This window comes from Macrobrachium rosenbergii, chromosome 4 (genome assembly GCF_040412425.1).
Source record: "Macrobrachium rosenbergii isolate ZJJX-2024 chromosome 4, ASM4041242v1, whole genome shotgun sequence".
NCBI classification, from domain to species: domain Eukaryota; kingdom Metazoa; phylum Arthropoda; class Malacostraca; order Decapoda; family Palaemonidae; genus Macrobrachium; species Macrobrachium rosenbergii.
In genome coordinates, this window is record NC_089744.1 from 14465692 (window position 1) to 14479168 (window position 13477).

A 13477-nucleotide genomic window follows, 5' to 3' on the forward strand; every position below is an offset into this window, starting at 1 on the left:
TCCCTTTCCTTTACCTGAAACAGACATTTAGATGGCACAGTCGAAAGGGGCAAAGATGACAGGCTGGGTGTCACTCCCTTAAGCAGCTTAGCCCAACTAAGCTGCTTAAAACAACCTTTCTAAAGGCAGATTGAGTTGGCTGAATTGTCTTTCCACAGGACACCTGGGGAGATGCAAGCAGATGGTCAAGACACCTGGAAGATACATCTTGGGCACGGTCACCATACGGGCCGACATCAGGGCCCCTACTCTCGGAGATGCCTTAAAAGGAGCCAGGACAGGAGGATCTTGGCAGTCAGTCATGGGGCAGTTAGTGAGTTAGATATGGGCAGTTGGTCAGTTAGCAGTTAACTGGCTGTTCGCCAGAGAAATCGTATGTGTGTGAGAGGTGCTGAGAGGCCCTTCCCTTCCAACTCCCCGCCCCGACTCCAGACTCGTCACCATCTCTACAGTCATCCTCGAGTGGATCATCCAAGTGATGGTGTGCATCGCCATATGTGTGATTGTCCCTCGTCATCCTTCGCCAGAGACCTGCTTTCCCTAAGGTAAAGTGCAAGCAAAGACTTTTCAGTCATGACAGCTTGCCCTTTAGAACTGTTATTGGGTACCAGTATTGTACCTCTATCCTTGTGCCATTTTATCCAGTGCCATTGCCAATGTTCTGTGTTCAAGTGTAAAGTCTTCATTCATTCCTCGAGTCCTTGTCACCATCAGTGCAGCCTCGAGTCATTGTAGGTGTTATATTTTCCTTTACTGGCGTGTAATGTGTAAATCTCTCTTGCAGAGGGACCTATTCACAGCGGACTCATCTTGGACTCTGCCTTGCCCTTATTCAAGACTCCAGTAGGAGGATCTTCAGGCGTTGCAAGCCCTTTAACAATTCAATTACCCTTTTTCCCTTCTAACGCTTTTCTTTTGTAAAAATAATTCCTTAATTTATCCCAAGTGTTTACAGAAAATTTCCTTATGAAGTAGAGCCTTCAGCTCCTAAAATCATCCCTTGTTCTTTGTTTTTTACGATTTCCCTTTACGTAAGTCAGAACTCCAAGGACAAATAAATTAAGTTTCCGTTGCCGGCCTGTAAAAATCTCTAGAGATCATATAACCCCAGTGAAATTGTAAACATATATATATATATATATATATATATATATATATATATATATATATATATATATATAATATATATATACACAGCATATACATCACATATATATATGTATGTATGTATGCATGTATATCTCTCTCACATTTACTATCAAAGTTGGTCAGTGGAGTATGCAGGGTGGGTATATGAATTCGCGCGCACACACACACACACATATATATGTATATATATGTGTGGCGTGTGTATAAGTGCGCGCATGTCACTTGTTTAGGTCCACGTACTCGAAATGAACGGCAAAAGTATTCACACTGTATGAACGAGTCTAGATTATGGGAAAATGAATAGGGTTACATATATCAGTCAGAAGGGCGTCAACATCAGCGTTTTGGTTTCTCTAATATTTACTTCTCTGTTCATCGGTTTTTTTGAAGGGTCCACGTGCTGACTAATATTTATATATGACAGCGGTTGTCCAAGGAATAGTGACCCAGACTAGGAATGGGGAAATCCTTGTGGTTAAAATCAACCGTTATAATCCCACCTGGAGTTTGGGTGAGCCGATCCGCTGGACGTTTAGTCTACAAGTGAAAAGGTGCTTTTACACTTGCCCACTCACTACAACATCTCCCAGGCAGCGCTTCATATTTTTGTGCAGCTCATAATGCTTTCTGTAATCGTAGGCAGTTCACGCACAAAAACACACACATGTATAAATATATATAAACAGTATATCTAAAATATATAATACACACACACATATATATATATACATATAAATATAGATATATATGTATGTATTTGTGTGCGCAAACCGTGTAGGAAAAAAGTTTAGGTACAGAATAGCTTCTAACACTGATTTGTATTATTTGCTGCTCATAATCATTTCTATCATCCTAGGCAGTTCATGCACACAAACACACACACATGCATAAATTATATATATATATATATATATATATATATATATATATATATATATATATATATATATATAAATGCATATATATAAATGTATATTATAAATTTATATGTTTGTGTACGTGTATCCATACAAGATAAAACCGAATTTTAGGTACAGAACAACTCCTAACAGTGATTGATATCATTTGTAGCTCATAACTCATTTCTATGAGATATGAAAGGTAAATTAAAAAAGCCACTAACAGTTGGATAAATTTGATTCCAGACATACAGGTACTGTATAGTATCATACCTGGTTAATTCGTTTCACATGCAATTAGAGAAGGGAGTGCTGCCTGGGAGATGTTGTAGCGAGTGGGCAAGTGTAAAAGCACCTTTTCACTTGTAAACTAAAGGTCTTGCGGATGGGCACACCCAAATTCCAAGTGGCATTATAAAGGTTGTTTTTGACCACAAGGAAGGAGTTCCCCATTCCTAATCTGGGTCACTATTCCCTGGACACCTGCTGTCATTTTCCTCGCGGTCTTCAGTCCTCTACACTCTACGTGGCTATCGATAATTATAGTTCATTTCGATATGTTCAGCACAGATTATTAACCACTGTAAGTATATGTATATAGGCCTATGTGTGTGGTTGTGCGCACGCGTTCTCGTGGGCATTTGGGCGAAATGGATTGCAGGCCGCAGTATATTAAAAAAAATTCCAGCTTTTCATTGTGATGAGTCAATAAAGTACAGCTGTAATTATTTCCAGACCACTGTGCGACGTTTTACGTTGTATACTCAGGTCAAGGCCACTCCCATAATAATCCCCAACCAAATACTTCAGAAGAAATCAATACATTTATTAGACCCATAAGAACAAGAAACAAAATGTAAAACTAATGTAATAATGTAGTTACCCAATTGTAATTATATTATGTAAATATAATGCACATAATTAGCCACCCCCTAAGTAACTAAGCATTGTAAATATAAACCCAAATCCCTCCCCAGTCACATTCCCATCATACGCACACAAACAAATATACTGTATATAACACATTTCCTTACCTATGTAATCTGTTTATATACTAAAAGGTCCTTCTGTAAATTCACTTCTACGAACTTTTATATGTCCTTCTGTATTCACTTACGCGAAATTTTGAATAGTTTGCCCTTCACTTGGTTATACGGTGGCCGGTAAAAAGTCACAGAAAAAGTCGCAATTTTGGCCGAGATAAAAAGTCACAAAAAAAGTCGCAATTTTGGCCGAGATAAAAAGTCACAGAAAAAAAAAGTCACATTAATTTGTGGTGACCGGTAATAAAGTCACAGGGAAAAATTCACAATTTTGGCTGGGAAGGTGGTCAGGTAATCAAAAACAATCAAGTCAGTCACAATTTAAGAGTCATAACCAATTAAATATTTTAAATGTTATTAACTGGCAATACATGACTTACATAACATCATTGTATATATATTATGGCATTACTTGAAAATATTTAACCGGATTAGCCCATTTGGAACTGACTGACTTGTTCTCGAATTTTCAACATTGTGTGTATTTTTGCCCCATGGGAAGGTCTTACGCTGACTATATTATATATATATATATATATATATATATATATATATATATATATATATATATATATATATATATATATATATATATATAATATATATATATATATATATATATATATATATATATATATATATATAATGTGTGTGTGTGTGTGTGTGTGTATATTTTGAACTTCAAAACATTAATGATAATAATAATAATAATATAATAATAATAATAATAATAATCTTAAAATCATAGCTAAGGAAAGTGGTATATCTTCGGCATTGACAAACACTTGACAAGTGACTCCCATATAATCATGTTTCGGTACAAAGCTAAACCTATTCCAGTAGAAATGCTTGACTTTTTCTGCCTCTCGTGTGAACAGCTATCAGTATTTTTACACTATTGACCAATGGACATTTATACATAGCTAATGGTGTTAAATTCCTAGAAGCATGGAAGTACACACGAATCTATATTCAGCCTACAGGCAGGGATATGGGGATCTATCTGTCGTCACTTAGTTTATAAATTCAGCAACGGACAGCAGTTAAGGGTTTTATCTACAGCGAGCAAATTCACCTATATACATAAAATAAGTTGTTTACAAAATGCGGTGATCTTGTACGCCAATAATTGCCGTCTATACTCGGCTGCCTGGATACGCTAATGCTCTCTGCTGTCTAGGTCAAGTAAGGAACAATAAGTAGCTGTAGCTTACTTTTGCTGTGTACAGACATCCCTGAAATAATGAAAATGAAGACTCATTCACATGACAATATACTTTACTGATACTTTCAGTACATGTGGCTTTATTCCAGGCGTGCTTGAAAGGTTTCATCCACTAAAATAAATTTTCTATTTTATTATCATTGGTTTTGGTGCCTCGCAAGGAATCAGCTTTCTTTTACAATATTTAAGTATATAACTGCAATATTTCTTTGCTTAGTTCATGAATATTACTTATCTAGGATGCAATCCTATGATTTTACTCAATCTTGTTTTACACATCAGAACATTTACAAAAAAAAAAAGTTCAGGTAATATAATTGACTTTTACCACAGCTTTTCCATAAAATGACTTTTCTGTGACTATTCCTGTGATTTTATTACCGTCGTCCATACCTTAAAGTGACTTATTCGGGCGCAATTCATTTGGGCGAATTTGGGCATTAGTCAATATATTTGGGCGCCTAATCATTTTATAGTTCGGGCGACAAAATATCAAAACCCTGCAAGTTGGCAACAACCATTTGGGCGAATCAGTAAGGAAAAAAAAGAGGCAGAAGTATTTTAGGACGTGTTTTCACGTAGTGATAACCTGTAATCGGTTGACGGATAACTCAGCAAATTAGCTAGTCAATTATTGGCAGTAGTTACCAGCATTAGTTATTCATTACTCTATGGAAGGAAATATCTCTGAAACAAACCGACGAAAAATGTGCTTTATTTTTTATTTTTTTTATTTTTTTGTACAGACACATATTGAAGAATGTTTCGTGGCGGTGCACAAAAAAACCAGATGTAAAATCAGAATTAGGCGACTAACCTTAGCTATCCGAAGCTTGCGGATCGTAGCCAGGAAAAAGTTGGACCGACTTTCCCGAGTTTTTGTCCGGGCGCTCTCAATTCTAAAGCGAACCCAATTTACTCGCAATTCTGTAAGTATTACTGAGAGATAGACAAAACTAAGGACTAGACGCACAACCCCATCCTCATGGAATCCTTTGAGCAATTTTAACATTCAATAACTTTTATAGCCAGAGACAAGGCCACAACTAATTAAACAATGCATTATGCAAAACTCCTGCATTTCTATCGCCACACTTATCCGATACATACAAGTCCAACGCTAAAGCCTGTGTTGTAGTAACCATCGACGGTCACAGTAACTTCAATTTATAGGCATCAGCAATAACCACTCCCGAGACAAAGTACACTAGCACTCGAAAATTTGCTGCCTGCTTAACTTTCTTACAAACTAATTATAACCAAACTAATTATAACCCTTACATAGCAATCTGGACTCAATTCAACCCCGGAAGATCCTTAAATTATATTGGCGGTATCTAATGGAAAAGTGAATTTTCACTTCCAACTATTATCGCTCAAGTCACCATTACAAGTATTCTCAGCCTTATGCGATCTCCAGATCATAAGGAATGATCTTAATTACTCCTGTTATCAGAGGGGTCAAGATACAATATCACTTTACTTGCATATGCGGATTTAAACTTATTCAGCAAACACCAAAATTCGAGGTTAATATACTAGAATCTCTTCAAATTAAAAACCATTATTTCAGTTACTGCATTTATCATATCAATTTCCCCATCTTACTTCTGTTAACCAACCAATCAGTAACTACAATTCCATTGATTTCATAGGACATTCTTTGTCTTTCAAGGAGTATTACAAAGTCTACCCCATCACATGAAACATTTTGGGGTTAAAATGGACAAAGGTTTACAGGCATATATATTAAGCTGGTCTTCATACATGTAAATACTATTACATATCCAAAGTACCAGAATAAAATTTTTAAACTGAATAGTAGGTAGAGCACAGCATGTACGTTCTAGTTGTCTGTGTATCCGAATTTAGAGCACTTCGAATCCTCACAGAGTATGTACAGCGTCTAAGTCGAGTTCTACAGTAGTTGTCAGAGTAACAGAATTTAGTGCGCTTCGAACCGTCACAGGACATGCATGGCGTCTACAAGTTGAGTTCTTGTCTGGGTAACCGAATTCAGAGGGCTTCGAATCCTCACAGGATATTCAGTCTTAACGAAAAGCGTTGCTTTCCATTAGTATTAGTGTCGATGTTATGGTCTGTTGCAGCTACGCCAAGAGCCTGTGCATAGGAAAAGTAGTTTGATTTTAGAATATACTAAAGTTTCCATGACATACCCTACCCTCAAAGTGAAAATAGCCTTTCAGTTAGTCCCAGCAGCTATCCTAAGGTTATTATAATTAATACTATATCGTATGAGTAAACTTTCCCATTAACAATACCACGTTACTAGTTACTTCAAACTGCCATCAACTTTTACATTAACAATCCCATGTATTACTACCATTGAAGGACAAACTCCCAAAAAGACAACAGGATAGAGTGCCATCCTTAAGATATATTTAATAGGGCACCAATCTTACACAAACAAAAGCATCTAACTTTAGTGCTACATAACTATGAATGGTGCCTTGCAATGCAAAACACTACTATCTGGCAACTTTCGTCCTTTAGTATACGGTCTTAAGGGAATTGTAACTGCACAACCCCACAGGACGAATCAAGTTGGGGAATTCAGAATAAAAGTGTTCCCGAAAGCTGGAGGAAAGCTGGATGAAGGTAGGGGTCAATTAAAATATGCAATGAAACCTGAACTGTATTTCCTAACATGAAAGTTTTGCTTGAAGAGTAAGTGGGCGGAGGGTAGAAGTGTTGAGCGCATTGACAGAATGACGTTAACAAGACTGGAAAAATTTTAATTACAATTTCCACTATTAACCAGCCTATTAAAATACCTGACAAGTCCACGACATCAAGTGTCAAAAAAATCCTTTTACATACCAACACCTAGGCCTCTCAGAAAATCGTTAAGATCCACCTATTACCTGTCTAGAGCCTATTTACTAGTGTGAAGGAAATTCAGTTATAAAAGTATGTCAGAGTTACCCTACCCTATTCTCAGCTCCACTAATACATTCAAACTTACATCTCATGACCAAAGAGCTCAAGTACTGTAATACCCTCTGCTATTAACTTTCACTGTCAAATGTCTCCCTAGGTCTGACTATCGCATTTTATACCCCAGTCTATTCCCAGCATCCTTAAGACTTTAGGATTTATTACCTTTATCCTAACCTCCATCATATAAAATTAAAACTTTCTTCACCCTATTCTAGCCAATCCTATATTTCAAGTTCCATATTTTACTTCCCTTAAGTCCTAGCTACACGAAAACTATCAACCTTTCAGTTCTAAACCTAAAAGTTGGTTGTTTGAAATCCCTATTGTGCATGGTGACAAAAGTCACCATGCTTGTTTTTGAACTTCCTGTTGTGCATGGTGACTTGTCACCATGCACAACATGAAAGTCCACCTTTGCCTGGCAGGTGGCATCGCCACCCCGGCAAAGGTGGACTTGGGAAGTTAACAAAAAATAACTTGACGCAAAACTTAATTTAAGACTTAATTCAGACGCAAAACTTAATTTGACTTAATTCAGACGCAAAACTTAATTTGACTTAATTCAGACGCAAAACTTAATTTGACTTAATTCAGACGCAAAACTTAATTTGACTTAATTCAGACGCAAAACTTAATTTGACTTAATTCAGACGCAAAACTTAATTTGACTTAATTCAGACGCAAAACTTAATTTGACTTAATTCAGACGCAAAACTTAATTTGACTTAATTCAGACGCAAAACTTAATTTGACTTAATTCAGACGCAAAACTTAATTTGACTTAATTCAGACGCAAAACTTAATTCAGACGCAAAACTTAAAACTTAATTCAGACGCAAAACTTAATTTGACTTAATTCAGACGCAAAAAAACTTAATTCAGACGCAAAACTTAATTCAGACGCAAAACTTAAAACTTAATTCAGACGCTTAAAACTTAATTCAGACGCAAAAAAACTTAATTCAGACGCAAAACTTAATTTAGACGCAAAACTTAAATTTTGCAGCTGAAATAATTATTCAGAGCAAAAAAATTGTCAAGTGTTCAAAAACTCAAAAAATTCCAAAACAGACAACTTTTTCAATTCTAATAAACAAAATAGCTGAAATTACAAGATCAAATCATTTAAGGCAAAAGTTTTAAGTTTAAGTCCACTAAAAAAAACTAAATTTACTCTACAAACTTTAATTACCTTCCAAACTTACATTAACCAAAACTTAATTTAGACGCAAAACAAACTTTTGCAGCTGAAATAATTACTCTAGAGCTTTAAAAATTGTCAAGTGCTCAAAAGCTACAAAATTCCAAAACAGACAACTATTCAATTCTAATAAACAAAATAGCTGAAATTACAAGATCAAATCACAAGGCAAAAGTTTTAAGTTTAAGTCCACTAAAAAAACTAAATTTACTCTACAAACTTTAATTACCTTCCGCACACATTAACCAAAACTTAATTTAGACGCAAAACTTAAACTTTTGCAGCTGAAATAATTACTCTAGAGCATTAAAAATTGTCAAGTGCTCAAAAGCTCCAAAACTCCAAAACAGACAACTATTCAATTCTAATAAACAAAATAGCTGAAATTACAAGATCAAATCACAAGGCAAAAGTTTTAAGTTTAAGTCCACTAAAAAAAAAAAATTTACTCTACAAACTTTCAAAAATTACCTTCCACACACATTAACCCAACAAACTCACTCCCACAAACTTAATTTAGAGGCAAAACTTAAACTTTTGCAGCTGAAATAATTACTCAAGAGCTTTAAAAATTGTCAAGTGTTCAAAAACTCCAAAATTCCAAAACAGAACTTTTCAATTCTAATAAACAAAATTGCTGAAATTACAAGATCAAATCACAAGGCAAAAGTTTTAAGTTTAAGTCCACTAAAAAAAAAAAAAAAAAATTTACAAACTTTCAAAAATTTCCTCCCACACGCATTAACCCAACAAACTCACTCCCAAAACACTTTTGCATTAACCCAACAAACTCACTCCCAAAACAGAACGCATTAAACAAAACCCAACAAACAACTCCCAAACACGCATTAACCACAACAAACTCACTCCCACACGCATTAACCCAACAAACTCACTCCCACACGCATTAACCCAACAAACTCACTCCCACACGCATTAACCCAACAAACTCACTCCCACACGCATTAACCCAACAAACTCACTCCCACACGCATTAACCCAACAAACTCACTCCCACACGCATTAACCCAACAAACTCACTCCCACACGCATTAACCCAACAAACTCACTCCCACACGCATTAACCCAACAAACTCACTCCCACACGCATTAACCCAACAAACTCACTCCCACACGCATTAACCCAACAAACTCACTCCCACACGCATTAACCCAACAAACTCACTCCCACACGCATTAACCCAACTTTTGATGCTAAAATATAACTAAACTAGTAATCAAAAATAAGAATTAAATACTTAAACAGTTCTGAAGCTGAAAAATCCTAAAATTTCTAGAACTGTTCAAAGCTGGAAAAGTTAAATTTTAACCTATGTAATTTTAAGGATAAAAATTTAAGATTCTCAAACTAAGGTTTTTAATCTGAAAAAATAAACCAAATGCATTACAGCAAAGCCTAAAACTGAAGTGAAAAAATTAAACAAAAACAAAAATAAACTTACCCATTAATCCTGCTCAGTCATTAGGTATCGGTACGCCTCAGACAATTCACTAACTCATTGTGTCACGCTTATTTAACGACACACCCTGACCTGAAATAGAATATATATTAAGGCCCAAATTGCTCAGACTAAGTGGAAAGAACCTAAGGCTGACTATTTATTACAATCAGCTGGGCCATCTTTTAAGTTTTAAAATATTAAGACGGAGTAGCAAGCAAGGCTTTATAAATACTCAAAGAGTTACTAGTTTATTGCCACTTACGCCTACAATAATGATGTTTAAATCAACTTAATATACCCCATATCAGGAACGCTATGGTAGTCGAGTTAGGCCTCTCTAATCCTCAAGAAACTTTAAACCCTATAACATCGCAAGTGCTCTACTTCAATATAAAGTCAAACTGAAAATATCCGCAGCACTACACAGTTACTAATATGGTTCAAAGTGCATAAAATTACCACTCAAAGCAATCTAGTTCAGCTTAGTTTCTAAGTCTTAAATACCATGTTGAAAAGCAATCTACAACAACATAATAAGCAATTTGAACATTTATTGTTGGCATTTACAACAAAAAATCGAAAACTCCAATATTTGAAGATACAAAACCCGCAAACGGAAAACTCATACGACAACTGTATGTCATAGCTCAAGTGCCACAATCTAAATATTTGAGAAACATCAAAGGTAAAATTGGCAATAGTATCCACTCGCTAATCCAACAAATCTTGAAGCACGCCTCCACGCCTACAATCTAGCAAAGTCTATTCACGACACGACTTAACTGACAAACTGCTCAAACTTATCGACCTCAAATGAATATTGTAAACAGAAATTTGAACCTAGAACAAATTTTAAGTCAGGCTAGAGATCAACTGTACACTCTGCACAAAAACTGTACGCCAAAATACCGCATGAAGTGAAGACCAAACAAGAAAGCAAACTTAAAAAAAAAAAAAAAAAAAATACTAATCTGCAGGAGCTAGGATACTGACGAGAAAACACAAACAATTATTAAATATAAGCACCTTACTTTGAAAACGTACAAGGGCCCATCAGCACAATCATCCCTGTAGAGGAATGTATATAAAACCAAACAACGCGAAACCAACGATCCTTCAATACAGCACGTGCGAGATCCCAAACGCAAATGAACGAGAGAGTCGAGTTAACATCGACGAAACCTGTCTTACCAAGCTGGAGACTCAACAACACTGAAACATGCTGTTCTTGAGGATAACAGCCAACGACCGCTGCAACTGCCTGTTTGTGGGACGTCACTTCATCGCCCTTTCGTCACCGAAGAAGTTAAGGCGATGATCAGGAAATCGACAGAAATTATTATTATTATTATTATTATTATTATTATTATTATTGAGAGTTGCCGAGCACTCTTCCTTTTTAGCGAACTACTCCAATTATGTATCAGTAGTTAGCCCATCTGAAATTATTATTATTATTATTATTATTATTATTATTATGGAGATTTGCCATTTACTCTTCCTTTTTAGCAGACTACGGGAATTATGTATAGTGTTTGGTCTTTATCTGGAATAATTATTATTATTATTATTATTATTATTATTATTATTATTATTATTATTATTATTATTTATTGTTGTTTTCAGCAGTGCTTGGGCATAAGAGTTCATGAATATTACTTTTTACTAGCGCTCTTAATCTAGTATACTGTATTGTGTTCATCTTATCGTTCATCGTATATGGCCCGGAGCTGAAACAAAGGATATTATCATTATATTATTAGTTAATGCAACATGGCGTCACAATGACATGGTCATAGAAAAAAATAGTACAGAACACTTTTGTTAAGGTGATTCAACGGTGACCTAATCAACTCGCACCGATGAATGCAAGGTCATTTTTATAATTAAATTTATTACTAATAATAAAGGTGCGTAGGTTCGTAATCCGCTATGGTAAAAGGTCACCTTCAGCGATTTGCCATATGGATTCAAGGCTTGCAGTGATAAATATATCACAAAATTTTGGGGAAAGTGAGAACGTAGGAGGACAAAGCGGCATTAAATAAATCATTTATATCTGTCGTAAATGATATAATTAGCGGCTAATTCGAACAGTGGTCAATGAATTTACTGAAACCAGATCATACTGTTCGATCATCGCCTGATATTCGAATCCTGTTTTGATAGTATTAAGTGGAGCTATGAAAACTATTATCATCAGGATTATACATACATACATACATATATGAAAAATATGATCATGTGGATTATATATATATATATATATATATATATATATATATATATATTATATATATATATATATATATATATATATATATATATATATATATATGTATGTATATATATATATATATGGATAGATAGATATTAAGCCACCTATATACTTTAATATCCATTTCACTACGCCTCGGGAATAACTACTTACATCCAAGAGGAATTATGATTAATAAATGTTTCGTCACCACTTCTCAAGGGAGGTATAAGCTGACATCGACTCTGCTGTACATACTCACATAAATATTTAGCCACAAATATCGTTGATTATCTAATCCACTATACCTCGCGAATAGCTTACAACCAGAAGAAATATAACTGATGATAAGTGATTCGTTACCAGTGGTATTCGAAGCGTTGTTTTATTTAGAAACAATGCTGTACTTTTGACCACTGACCCATCAAGAAAGGTGTAAGTTGATATCAGCTTTGCTGTATAGGCATAATTCTCTTTTATTTTGATGGATGGACATTAATAAGAGCATTCTCTACGATTCTTCGATGTGAAAGCAGAAAGGTAGTCAGGTTCGATGTCCCTATAGACATGTTCTTAATGCCTCTACGCAGGGGAGTTTTATTTTGCTGGTATATTCCTTATTTTGTTATGCTCATCGGTTTTAATGAGAGATCTGTCTTACTGGCTTGGTTGATGGTTTTTCCTCCGTCATAGTGAGGCAGCTGGTTGACTTGTTTACAGATGAAATCGACTCCTTTGTCTATGTAACCGTCAGAACAGGTTCCTGCAGGTCCGACGAGAAAAAAATTACACTGATACTTTAGTCTTCACTGATATTGCAATGTCGTGATAACTTTTGGAAATGAATGCAGGAAATAGAGAACACTGGCCTTCTTTAGACGTTGAAACTGTACTTGAGTGATTCCCTATTGATATATCTAAGAAGGCTAGTTCCCGCCCTTTTCTCATTCAGTTTCGAACGTAATGCTATGTGAATTCATTTTGCTGCAAATAGATATCAAAATCTTCTCAACTATTATTCCAGAACGTGAAAATGTCATCAACTTATCGCACCAAAACCACTTTGGGACTGGGTCATTAAAGTACATGCAGACATTGGCTCAAAGAGGAATAGCAGGCTTCCTATCCCACATTAAAATCTCTGTAAACCATTCAGTTAAAAGAGGGCATGTTATTGGTTACACGGAGCTTGGTTAATTTAACTTTTTTTCACTGCCCAGAGGAAATAGGTCTTCGTAAAGAGCTGATTTTTTTTCCCTTATGAAATTCAGGATGTCGT

General features: G+C 35.4%; 1 protein-coding gene and 1 long non-coding RNA gene across 4 annotated transcripts in view; one reads left to right on the top strand and one right to left on the bottom strand.

Moving 5' to 3' along the window:
- The window catches only part of LOC136838336 (gamma-glutamyl hydrolase-like), a 36253-nt gene that overhangs the window by 7060 nt on the left and 15716 nt on the right, over positions 1-13477 (top strand). Inside the window, exon 1 of one of the 2 annotated variants that reach the window (XM_067103243.1) lies at positions 422-545. The exons of the other annotated variant lie outside the window; for it this stretch is intronic. The gene's annotated coding sequence lies outside the window, so the exon portion shown is untranslated. Of the gene's footprint in view, positions 1-421; positions 546-13477 lie in introns of those variants that run through there. 2 annotated transcript variants of the gene reach the window in all.
- LOC136830583 (uncharacterized) lies at positions 6049-11125 on the bottom strand. 2 transcript variants are annotated; one of them, XR_010850669.1, is made up of 3 exons: positions 10973-11125; positions 9942-10031; positions 6049-6437 (listed from the first exon to the last, which is right to left on the bottom strand). It is a non-coding gene; the product is annotated as an uncharacterized lncRNA (long non-coding RNA). The 2 variants fall into 2 exon arrangements; XR_010850670.1 differs by having other exon boundaries at positions 10968-11116.